We start from the raw sequence: 13540 nt of genomic DNA, 5'->3' as shown, positions 1-13540 counted from the left end.
AGCTTTAGTAGTTTGCGAGATATGTACAAAAAACTTAGTAGGGGCACGCCCACTTCCGCAAAAATTCTATATTATCCCTATATATTTATCTTTAACTCTTATTTTGGTATACTTTTTCATCTTGGTGGACTTTACCTTTTTCCGGTTATTTATCTTTATGTTTCTCTTGATCTTTATTTTTGACTTCAACTTTAGCTTCAAGCTGAGCTTGGTTTTATCCGTATCTTTGTCTTCTTTTTATCTTACATTATCTTTATTCTTATCACATTTGTATATATTTGGTTTTACCTATCCTTTGAACTTAGCTTTATCTTTATCTATTATATATCCTTATCTTCATCTTTAACTTCGGCTTTAACGGAATCAGTATTCTTAGTTTCAGATTTATCTTACTATTTTGAACCGTTATGAACTTTATTTATCTAAAATTTATATTAATTTTTTGAACTTAATCTTTATCCATTATTTATCTTTATCTTTATCTTTAACTTCAACATTAACTGTATCTGTATTTTTATATTCAGATTTAACTTACTGTTATGAACCGTTATGAACTTTAACCTCATCTATTATTTATCTTTAACTTTGTCGGTATCTGTACGCTTATTTTTAGACTTATCTACTAGCTATATGAATCGCTATGCACAATATCTTGATCTATGTATCTTTATCATGTGAACTATATCTTTATCTATTATTTATCTTCATCTTGAAATTCAACTTTATCTGTAATGTATTTTCAGATCTTACGCTATGAACCGCTATGAACTTTATCTTTATCTTTATCTTTATCTCTCAACTATATCCGTATCTGTATTCTTATCTTAAGATTTTTCCTTCTGCACACTTATCAAAAAATATTCATTCAACCCAGTCTGGCATCGCCGGCCGCCACGCGTACTCAGTAAAGTCGAACGGCGAAAAGGCGAAGACGAAAGCAAAAACAAAAGTAAAGAAAACAGAAAAGTGCCTTTTGGCCAGTGGTATATAACTACCTACATACTTATATATATATATATATATATATATATATATATATCTACAAATCATTTACATTTGTGTGTGTTTGAGTGTGCGTGCCTGCATAGCACAATTTAGTTGTTGTTTAGCGGCTTTCAGCCCATTTTTGTGTGTGTTTGTCTACTTTTGTATTTTTTTTTTTTTTGGTTTTTGGCTTGACTTGGCTTGCCAGCACCGTGGCTATGTGAAGTCGGGTTTTCGTGGTTTCTTGGTCGCTGGTGTTGGACAAGTCGGCCGGCTACTTGTTTGCCGCTTGGTAATTCAGATTTTTCTCAAGCAAATTTAGTGTGTGTTTGGCCTTCGTGTGGTATGGTACAGTAAACGGATACGACATTAATTGTCTACTATTTATTGCTAAAAATAATTTTTTTATTTGAAAAAGAGTTTAATGCCTGATTGACTAGCTGATTTTGTGAACATATGTGTTGTTGTGGATAATAATAATTGATTTAATAACAACGAAGGCGTTTAAGTTACTCGATTACTACGGGAGTAATGAAAAAAGAACTGAAATAAAACGTTTGAAAAAATAAAAAAAAATATATGCGAGTCTTAAGACACCAAATAGGCGAAGGAGTGCGCGCGAGTGAAATTTTTTCCTTGCAAATTTTCAAAGTGTTCGTGCGCGTTTGTCTTGTCTTTGGCGAATTTTTGAAAGCGCGTTCGTTTCGTGAGTCTTTCGTTTGCTTCTGGACACTAGAAGACGTTTAATGGATTAAAAGTGAACTTTTTTTGGGAAATAAATTTTTTTAAATAACAAAAAACATGAATAAAAAATATTTGAAGTGACTTCCTTGAATAAAAATAATTAAAAATTAATTATAAATTCTACAAACCACAATAAAAAACCAACATCAACAGTAGCAACTCCATTTTGCAAAGCGAAGAAAGGGGAATAGCCTGAAAAATTTCACATAAAAAGTAGAATGTAGTAAAGTGTGTGTGTGTGTCTGCAATCAAACAAAAGGCACGAAAGTGTTGCATAAAAGAATTGGTGTGCTAAAGAATCAGCAGAAGAAGTGTCTGTGCAAAATATGCAAAGGTATAAAGCAATTTTTGCAATGCAAAAGTGTAAATGCAATTGTCGATAGGCCAACAAGTGGCAGGAGGCGAAAAATCAGTTGCTTTTGTTGCATGTAGACAAATGCTTTGCGGTTACAGCGGCGCAGAAGTTGCCGCAATCAAGTGGCTGATTTTCCACACCAACATGCCTTAAACGTGTGTGCTGCAAGTGGCGCATATAGCACCTTATACTAATATATCTGCAGTTTTATATGTATTATGTCGCTGTTATTGAAATTGTAATGCACCGGTGCGGGTGTATTGCGCACTCTGCACTTGCAACTACTTGTTAATCAAATTGTAATCGATGCCGTGTGAATATGTGTGCTTGTATGTATGCATTGGCATATGGAGCGTCAATCAATTGAATTGTTTATTGCTTGGAATGTTAAGTAATATAGGATTACTTTATGATTACATTTTAATTACAATCAAGTTACTATAATTTTTGAATACTACGAAGTATTTATTGATTGGAATGTTAAATAATATAAAAAAGTTCAAAATATTTGACAATCACATGTTGATTACTTTATGATTACATTTTAATTACAATAAATTTATTATAATTTTTGAATACTCCACTCAGATTACGAATACATTTGTTTAAAATACAATTTGGTTATTGTAATTACGTTTTATGTAATGATTACTATAATCATTATAGTAATTAAAGTACTTTTGGCTATTGTAATCCTTAAATAACTTCCTCAATTTAAAAAAACGAAATTAATTTTATATGTTGCGGTATTTTAAATACAAAAGTTTTGTGTAAGTAATCATAACAGTAGTCATTACCACTACTTTTCTTAAACTATAATAGTACACAATTAAAAGTAATAGTTTATGCTCATGACATATAGGATTAGCAAAATTTTAATAATTGTGTAAATATTTTAAAATGAAAATTCAAAGCAGAAAGTAATTAAAAAGTAATCACAGTAATTAATTATATTATTTTTGACAATATAAAAATCTTTATGAGTTTTAAATGTCTGGAAGACAATATAAAGTTATACTTAAAAAAATTAAAGTAATGCTGGAGTAATTAAATCTTAATTTAAAGTAATTGAAATTTAATGATTACTTTTAAGATTTTTTTTATTTGTTTATAGCATTTAACTACATTCAAAAAGGTTAAGTAGCCAAAAAGTGGGTAATGGTAGAGTAATTAAATTTTAATTTAAAGTAATTGAAATGTAATGATTACTTTTGAGATATTTTTTATTCGTTTATATTAAATGCTACACTCAAAAAGGTTAAGTAGCCCAAAAGTGGGTAATTACAAAATAATCATTACATTTGAAAGTCACTATTTATATAATTACAAATTTTTCGAAGAAATTATAAAGAAGTTCACAGTAACATTTGATGTGAAGTATTCAAGTGATACCTTCCACGCGCAAACAACTAAAAGCAAAGCTATATAAAATCTATGTTTTAAGCCGATTTTTTTGTTAAGCTTCTTAACAGATTCCTAAGGCATTAAAAATCATACTTCTTGGGAGAGATTACTAGAATTTAGCAATCTAATATTTATTTGCACTTCACACTATTTACTTCTTTGCTTTATCAAGAAGCTATGTCGTGACGGTTATAATAATATACCATTTAATGCTATATTGTAAATATACATTTTAGCGTATATATGATGCCTATATCGGCGTAAAAATCTTTATAAAAGGAAAATAAAAGCAACAAGACTTTGCCATGAAATTTAAGTGTGGAATAAAATGGTCACAAATACAGGCAAACATGGCTGCTTATAAGCAACAAATACCGATCACAACACACCAGAGTATTGAAAGGCGGTCAGGGAGTGGTATTGGTGCTCCGGTGACATGAAGATATAGAAATATTTTCTAGCCCAGTTCAATACTAATAATTCAATTGGCCAAGCGGTTAGCGGCTAGCGGCTAATGGCCGCCAGGCGTATTAAGAAAGCAAAACTTGTCGCATGAATAATTTATGAAAAGAAAAAGAATTTATGAACGTTTTTACACACACTTTGAATTTGTAAGCGTAGAAGAGTATGAGGTATGTGTTAGAGAATGCAAAAGACGTGTCACGAGGCGTTGGCAAAGAATTGGAAAAAAAAAAGAAAAAAGAAAATAAAACCATAATAATGTTATGCCTTACGAGCAAGTGCCTAAAATGGTTTGTTGTTCTATTTTTGTTGTGTGATATTTTTTTCTATATAAAATGTTTTTGTCGCTGTTGTTGTTGGTTTTATGCATAATTTGTGGTTATGTTTATGCTAATGCTGTGTGTTTTTTAAGACTGGAACATTTCTTTTTTGGTGGCAATAAAAAATAAGAAATAAATAAAATAAATATAATTTAAAAATAAATAAAAAAAATATAAATTAAAAAATTAAATTTAAATAAAGAAAAATTAAATTTTAAATAAAAAAATTAAACTTAATTATTAAAATAATAAAAAAACTAAAACTATTATTTTTATATATTTTTAATATTTTTTTTTCCTTTCAACTTAATAGCTTTTACGGCCAGACATTTTTAATTAAATAAATTTGAACGCTGTAAGTGTATACTAAATACAAGTTAATTATCGAACAATATTAGACACATTTTAAAAAATTATTGTGCAATAAAAAACAAAAACAGTGAAAAAATTATTTATCAGTAGCTGACTGAGGATTTTGAATGCAATTGGAGCGAATTTTTTAATCACTGAATATTTTAAGCAACGAAAATTGATGGTAAGTTGAAAATATTTTTTTTTTATTTATAAAATTTTAAGCTTTTTGAAAATTGTAAAACAACAAAAAAATAATTATAAAATTAAAAATGAGTTTGATAAGATTAAATTAAAAAAATAAATATAAATAAAAATAGGCTACAAAAAAATAAAATAAAAAATATAAAAAGAACCCTGAATAAAAAAAATTATTTACTAATAAAAAAACTATGATTCAATTAAAAATTGTGAAACAAAAGTTTCAAATAAGAAAATGAAGAATGTAAATAGAAATTGAGATTTAAGAAGAAACTAAAAATTTATATTAAAAAAAATTAAATTAAAAAAAAATGTAATAAAAAATTTTAATGCAAAAAATTTTGTTTAAAAAATAAATAATTTTAAAATAATAATAAATTAAATAAAAAAATAATGTTAGGTCCACAACTTCCGCCGTCTTTTTTTTTTTGTAAATTTAAATTTATTTTTGTATAAAAACGGTTACAAATGTCGATGTTTCAAATGTCCATGAGCCTCAGCCGCACTTTTCTTGGAACTAAAAAAGAAAAGCAAAATTTCCCGCAAATGTCGAGAATTCGGCCCAAAAGTGACATTTTCAGTTGAGAATAAGTTTGGGATGCAAACAGATCTCTACAAATATTTTGTTGGGTTAATGTTGACACAAATGTCCAAGATCGATATTAAATGATTTAATCGACCAGTGATTGATCCTAGAGACATTCCCGAAATGTCGAAAATTCGGCTCAAAAAGTGACATTTTCAGTTGAGAATAAGTTTGGGATGCAAACAGATCTCCAAAAATATTTTGTTGGGTTAATGTTGCCACAAAATTTCCAAGATCGATATAAAAAAAATCGATTTAATCGACCAGTGCTTGACCCTAGAGACATCTATTGGAAAACGGCGGAAGCAAAGTTGTAGACCTAATAATATTTGATATAATTTCGGTCACGCTTTTTTTTGACTTTTTTTTGAAGCAAAGATTCCGTACGACTAAAATACAAGTAAACAAAAAAATTAAACAGTTTTTTCTTTTTTTTTTTTAATTAAAATTAAAATAGGTTTTTTGCGATTACACAGCATTATATACCCAGTTCATAAGCAGATATGCCTTAAAATCGATTACAAACCATAACAAATCAAATTATTTTTAATTTATTTGTTTAATGAGGCCTTTTGTTGCACTGAGATTGCTACCAAATCTATCTACCTTTAAATAATTTCGCCTCCATTTTTCTGTGCGTTTACTTAGTTGTCAAACATCAGTAGATGTAAGTATATGTATGTATGTGTGACTCCAGTGAAATTTCAGTTCTATCAAAAAACAGTAAAAGCAGCACTGATAGCATCGGTCACAGTCGAAATTATACAAGTATTCGAGTGCGTGTGTGCTGAAAGTGAAGATGATGAATGGTAGACAATTATTTTACTTGCTTTTACAGTGGTAGGCGGGTAAAAATGGTATTAGGAATTGCAAGAAAGTTTAGATTATGATTTTTCGTGCATGAGCAGCATTTAAAAATTAAATATATTTGATAATTAAATGCGAAAAAAATTAAAAATACAAAAAATAAAATTAAATTGAAAAAAAACCTAAAGAAAAAATTAAAAAAAAAACTAGAAAAACTCTATATGACAAGTGGCAACTCTGTTCCAGAAAAATTAAGTGTTTAAATTTAAAATTGCCTCACTTTAATGACCACATTGCGATATTTCATTTATTTTATCAGTTAATTAAAGATACAATTTCAAACACGTGGCAACCTCTTAAAAAAAATTCAATAATTTATAGAATAAAATATTTAATATTTCATTCGCATTTTTTATATTTTTATTCTAAAATAATTTCCAAAAAAAGTGCTTTATTTGCCTTAAAAGCCCATCACTTACTGTAAACATACTCACTATATGTCCATATATCCATACTATGAGTACCACTCACTCCATATAAATAAATAAATATATAGGTATGAACTTCTCCCGCAAATACTTTTCCACCTTTTTTCCACACTTCATATTGGTGCCGAATCGTTAATTGTAAATTAAAACGCGCTAACCCAAATACCGTTGCCACACAAAGAGTGAAAGACGGCGATGAAATGGCGATTGGGTTAATGAAAAAAAAGTAAAAACTCAATTTTTATAAATAGTAGTTACCGTAATATGTCGGAGCACATAAGCACCTGCAATTTCATATGTAAATATGTACTATGTACGACGACAGTGGGCAATAAATATTCAAATACATACATACAAAAAACAACAACCACATGGCTTAAGCTTAAAAAGAACAAAAATGGCTTTAAAAAACCGCTACAATCCAGTGGCCGCAATGAAAATTACCAATTACAAGTATTTGTTGTTGTTATATGGATGAAAAAAATTCACCGCTAATAATTTACACAAATAGCGTATGTCTTATTGATAAAAATGCCAATTTTTTCTGTTGCGCTGTGGGTGCGGCAATGTGTGTGTGTGTTTTGCGGCTCGGCGATGGCGAAAGCAACCAAAAACCAATGCTTATGCGCGCACAGCACACGATTACATGTACTGAATGTCCATATATATGTATGTACATATATGTATGTTTCTAAGCGTGTTTCTAATGTCGCAATTTTTCTTGCGCTTAAATCAGGTTTTCAATAAAAATTCTTGTAATAGTTTGTAATAGTGTTTGCACAAACGGCGTGCATGAATGTTTGAAAATTTATTCAATTCTGCATTCATGAAGTTATGTGCTTGTTAGGTATTATATTTTACGAATTTTTTTAATCCCGAAATTTCGGGATTTTGTAAAACTGATATCGGGATCCCGAGATTTTTTCAAAAAAATTTTTTTTCGATACCAATTCTATTTTAAAATTTGTGTTAATCCCGAAATTTCAGGTTTTTGTAAAATTGAAATCGGGATCCCGAAATTTTTTTAAAATTATTTTTTATCGTGCTAGAAAGTGTTTGTGGTTTTTTGGTATTGTATTTAAGAAATTTTGTTGATCCCGAAATTTCGGGATTTTGTAAAATAAATTTCCGGATTCCGAAAATTTAAAAATTTTTTTCGAGATTTTGTAAAATTAGTATATTTTTTATTGTACTGGAAAAGGTAGACATTTTTTTGCTATTATATTTTAAGAATATTGTTAATCTCGACATTTCGATAAAAAAATATTTTTATTTTTTATTGTACAAGAAAAGGCAGAAATTTTGGTTTGTGGTACAGTAAAGGCTCCTTATTCGCGCTTCCTTTATTCGCGTTTTCGCTATTCGCGGATGAAAAAAATGAGACCCTATTTCTATATTCGCGAGTATAATTTTTTTATTCGCGGATCTAATAAGCACATACATAATAATAAAATTATTCCAATAGGTATCCAACCCAATATTCTTGTCGAATGGACTAATAAAAAAGTAAAATAGATTTTATTACAAGAAAATGTTAAATATTCCACTATTTTCGCAATATTTTTGAACTTTTGGTAATATTTCCATATAGAAGGGGGTCACATGGAACCTATTGAAGAAGAGGCTTCAACAAGCACTGGAAACGTGACATTCAATTTGAAAAGTCTTAGTGAAGATTTAAGAATGGCAAATGAGCTCTGCGATTTCTTTATGAACATTGATCCGTCTATGGAACGAAGTCTAATTTTTAAGAGACAAAGTGCTAATGCGACTGCTGTGTGTCAGTCTGAATTGAAGGATCTTTTGAAAACTGCTAAGCAAGAAAAAAATACAAAATTCTTCAAACCTTTGCCTAAGCCTTAAGATAATTAGTTAAAATTTTTGTTTTTTTTTTGTCACCTAGGAACATATTCCCTATAATCCCATATAAATTACCATCCCGTATTCACGGTTTCTGTATTCGCGGCATATTTATGGAACCTATACCCCGCGAATAAAGAGCTTTTACTGTATTTTATTTCAAGCATTTTTTAGTCCCGACATTTTTTTTTAAATAAATTAACAAATATAAATAGCATTTTAGAAATCCCGATATTTCGGCAATCCGTTACTACTAGCTACTTCAACTTGTCTAGCTATACCCACTCATGTGTTTCTTTAAACAGTTTTTACACTAATTAGCGGTAAATACGCAAATGTGTTGCCATTAATATAATTACACCACTATTTATTACGCAGTCAATACGTCGGCTTTTTTTAGAAAAAAAAATAAATTTCGTATTGAAATACAAATTTTTTATTGAGTACTATGCGCATTAAGTAATTTATAAAATAATTTTTCAAATTTATCGCTTATTTCTTCATAGTACACTGTTCTATTGCTATTTTCGCTTGCGGCACTTGCCTTAATAAAGCGTCACTTTTGACAGAAACGTATTAAACATTCTATCAGCGTATAATTAATGAATATATAATAATCAGAGACATTCTTGTGTTCGTTTCATAGTGCCATGCAGCGTGTGTTAGCCAAAGCCAAGTGCCAAGTGGTCAAACTCGCCCAACAGGATACATGCCGCTAAGATAATTTTGCATAAAAGAAACATGTTTATTAGTCATATGAATTTAAATGCGAATTTTTATTTCGTATTTAAATAATTTACATAGTTGTTTCTATTTCATTCGTTATCTCTAAAGCATTCAACTTTGTATAGTCTGAAACTAGTTATTATAAAGTCTCGCCAATTATGTTATAAATTATAAAGTCATAATGGATTTTTATTTTCAATATGCTTTTTTGAGTATAACTTCTGTGTTCTGAGTGATCTTCTGTATACTGAGAGATCCTCTGTTTGCTGAGAGATCTTCTGTGTTTTAAGTGATCATATATGTTCTGAGTGATCTTCTGTGTTCTGAGTGATCTTCTGGATTCTGAGCGACCTTTTAAGTTCTGATATATCTTCTGTGTTCTGAGTGATGTTTTGTGTTCTGAGAGATCCTCTGTGCTCTGAGTGATCTTTTGTGTTCTGAGAGATCCACTGTTTGCTGAGAGACTTTCTGTATTCTGAGTGATCTTTTGTGTTCTGAGAGATCCACTGATTGCTGAGAGATCCTCTATGTTCTAAGATATCTTATGGGTTCTGTGAGATCTTCTGTATACAAAGAGATCTTCTAAGTTCTGAGGGATCTTCTGAATTCTGAGTGACCTTTTAAGTTCTGATATATCTTCTGTGTTCTAAGTGATCTTTTGTGTTCTGAGAGATCTTCTGTGTTCTACGTGATCTTTTGTGTTCTGAGAGATCCTCTGTGTTCTGAGTGATCTTTTGTGTTCTGAGCGATCCACTGTTTGCTAAGAGATTTTCTGTATTCTTAGTGATCTTTTGTGCTCTGAGAGATCCTCTGATTGCTGAGAGATCTTCTATGTTCTGAGAGATCCTCTGTAATCTTCAATCTTCTGAGATATTTTGTGCTCTGGGAGATCTTCTATGTTCTAGCACGAATTGTACTGAACAGAGTAATTTTTGTTGGTCAAGTATGATGACATATTAATACTCAAAGTTATTTGTGCAAATTTTTACTTGCAATTCAACATATCAAAAGCATGACTGTCTCGTTTTTGGCAAACCAATCTTTACTTTCATTTATGTGCAAAGTAATTTGCTAAGAAAAATGTAAGGGGAAAGTCAACATTTCGTTTGATACTAGAGATAAGCGATAAAAACTGTCAGCCATCAACGAATTTACTAAATATGAAAATGAAATTACATGATAGCTATGAAAAAAAGAAGGCATTTCTTTTCTTATCTGACCTTTATTGTCACATTGATCGAAAGAAGTAGAAAATAAAGAAAAATTATCAAATAAATAAATCCGTTTAAAAGTCAGACAGACACATTACAATTCGCTAGTGGGCAGCAAAACAATATACTTCCTACAACTACAACAGCCATTCAATGCAGCAGCAATGCCTAAACACATTCATAAAAAAGGAACACTTTCACGCGATAGAATCGTGTTAGAAGCAGCCAATAAATTTCACACTTGCTATTTCTACTAGATTTTTTTCAGTATTGTATTTCTGTTTTTACTTTGTTTTTGGAATTTTACTACTTTCTGAACTAAAAACTTAAGTGATTTAGTTCAAAGTGTGCGCATTCATTCATTCATTCATTGGCCTCAACTCATTCACTCATTCATTAGTGCACGCTTACTGTGCGCTGACATTGCTGCTGACCAACGAAAACTTTCTTCACTTTCATTTCGACACTTTCGTCGCGCCGGCGCAATGCAGTGGCAGTAGAGAGAGAGCAAAGGCGGTGGCGTTGCTGGCCGCACTCGCTGTGACGTGTGGCTGTCCATCAACGCTGTGGCCGCAGCGCCACTGACATTAATTGCATGCCATTTTGCGCATAAATATACGAGATAATTTAGGCAAAAATTTTTTTGTGCTAACTATGAAGGGCACAAAAATTTTCGAGGGGAAAAACAATTGGAAATTGCAGCGAGACAAAGCGCTTGAGTTTTCTTGAAAAAATAATTTTCAATTTTTTCTACGAAAATATATTTTTTTTTGAAAAATGAAATATGAAAACTCACTTTCTTTGTAGCAAATACCACGCTGTTAATGACATTTTCTTCAATTTCAAATAATTTGCTGGAAATTGTGTAATTTCGTTACATCAGATTTTGTGAATTCGGAGAAATTGTTTTATTGTTCGGATACAATTTCTATCAAAACTGCAAATTATATACTCATCATTCGTGATTATATCACTGAGATTATGAATAATTCAGAAAATGAGATTTTGTGCAACTAAATTTAAAACTCTTGATGCAAGAGTATTTAGCCAAGTTCTGCAACTATTTAGTCAGCTCTTGATTGAAACCTTTTCGCACAGCCAAATTAATTGATCAATTACAATTTTAATTGAGAAACCAGTTTTTGCACTTCACACTGCCGGCTACTCGATAATCGATCAGCTGTTATTTATTTCTGTTCTTATATATGAACATACTTCAATACTCTGAATCTAAATCTAGTTTAATATCGAAGATAATAAAAATAGACTTAACTTTTTTTTCGAAGCTTTTGGGGTTTACTATATTTAGATCATATTTTTAAGGCCATTATTGAAAAGGAAGAAGCTGGCGTTTCATGTAGGTATTGGCCAGTAAGAAGAAGTACACTACAGACAAGTAGGAATCATCTCATTATATTATCAAAAGGTTTAATTAATTTTAAGAACCATTTGAATAGGAATCACATTTTGATATCAATCACAAATGAGACCTATCTAAAAAATCTAAATTGATTCGGAAAACCTCCCGCATTTTTACTAGAAGATACTAGGCTTGGATCACTTGATGGTTCTTCTGGATGTATATGAGGATTTGATTTGGGGGAGGCTACGTTGCGATTTATTAGTGTCTCGCGGAAACGCAAAAATAGAAATAAAAAATTATTAGTTGGGCAAGTTCTCCATCGAATACAGTAAATCTGGTTGTTATCTCTACTTTAGCTTTATTTTAACCCTCTCATGCCCGAATCAAAATGGGCGGGGCTAACATTTTTTTAGTACAGTTAACAGTACAGAGATCTTAATTCAAATATGAAGTGATAAAAATTTCAAAGTCCTATGTATCCTGGTTCATTATTTACAGGATGTTGCTTATAGGCACAAATAAAATTATTATAAATAAACTAAATATGATATTTTTGTTTTTAATAACTCTCTTATCTTTACTTATTTATATAGTTCACTTTGTTTTAAAATAAAACAATTATTTTTATGATTTTGAACACTTTTTGTATAACCACTTTAGTATAACTTTTTTCGCGAAACCGATTTTGACAATTCCACTCTGCGGAGAACGCATACTGAATGAATACGTGAACAGCTCATAACAGAAAATGTAACTGTAAGCTTGCACAACACATACGCCTATATAATTGAAAAAAAAAAACTGCTGGTCAAAAAAATTTAAATAGCAAGAATTAGAAGCCGGTAAGTACCATAAGTTGCCTATAGGCAACATTGGGCATGAAAGGGTTAAATAAATCCTGTACTGTTTCTGAAGACTCCCAAAATCTCAATACGCCAAACTTCAATTATACTTTCAAAAGTGATGCAATCATTATAAAATGGAAATGTTTAATATTTTTTTGTTTTTTTTTTAATAAAGATTTTAAATTTTTTCTTAATATTAAAAAAAATAATTTTGAAAAAAAAATTAATTTTTTTTTTAATTAAAATTTTTTTTAAATGTAAAAATAAAAATAAGTTTATTTTATATTTTATTTAAAACAATTAATTATAAATAGTTAAAAATGTTATTAAAATTCAAAATTTTGATTTATTTTTTTTTTAAGATTATTAATGGAATCGAATATCAAAAGTATTTTGAAATTTTTTCAATAATTAAAATCACAAAAGCATTTATAATTTTGTAATAATTATTCTTTAGTAACTAATCTCATCTTTTACCACATCTCACAAGTTATTACAGCTGCATATAAATAATTAGTTGTCTATTTCTTCATTAAACTAACTAAAAATAAATTTTAATTACAAAAAATTAAAGTATAAAAGTGAAAAGCAAGCAATTGCATACGTTGTCTCATAAATTGACAATTTTCAGCTCACAAACTGCATATTAGCAATTGATATATTGCTTAAATAAATGTCAGTCTTTAGGTATTTATATGTATGCATGTGTCTAAGTGCAGCGTCTTGCATGCCTAAACACTCTCACTTGCATTTAACCAACGTTTTCTTCATATTTTCCCTTTCGAAGAAAGTGTCAACTAATTTCACCAGCCAACAACTTATTTTGGGCCCTC

At 29.8% G+C, this 13540-nt stretch overlaps 1 protein-coding gene across 1 annotated transcript in view; it reads left to right on the top strand.

Annotated features, from left to right (window-relative positions):
- Positions 1 to 1247: 1247 nt before the first annotated feature.
- The window catches only part of LOC105219311 (sushi, von Willebrand factor type A, EGF and pentraxin domain-containing protein 1), an 85293-nt gene continuing 73000 nt past the window's right edge, over positions 1248 to 13540 (top strand). The window contains exons 1-2 of the mRNA XM_054227584.1: positions 1248 to 1332; positions 4583 to 4804. The gene's annotated coding sequence lies outside the window, so the exon portion shown is untranslated. The remainder of the gene's footprint in view (positions 1333 to 4582; positions 4805 to 13540) is intronic.

This window comes from Zeugodacus cucurbitae, chromosome 3 (genome assembly GCF_028554725.1).
Source record: "Zeugodacus cucurbitae isolate PBARC_wt_2022May chromosome 3, idZeuCucr1.2, whole genome shotgun sequence".
Taxonomy (NCBI): Eukaryota; Metazoa; Arthropoda; class Insecta; order Diptera; family Tephritidae; genus Zeugodacus; species Zeugodacus cucurbitae.
Note: the sequence above shows the minus strand (reverse complement) of the source record. Positions and strands in the feature narration are given on the sequence as shown.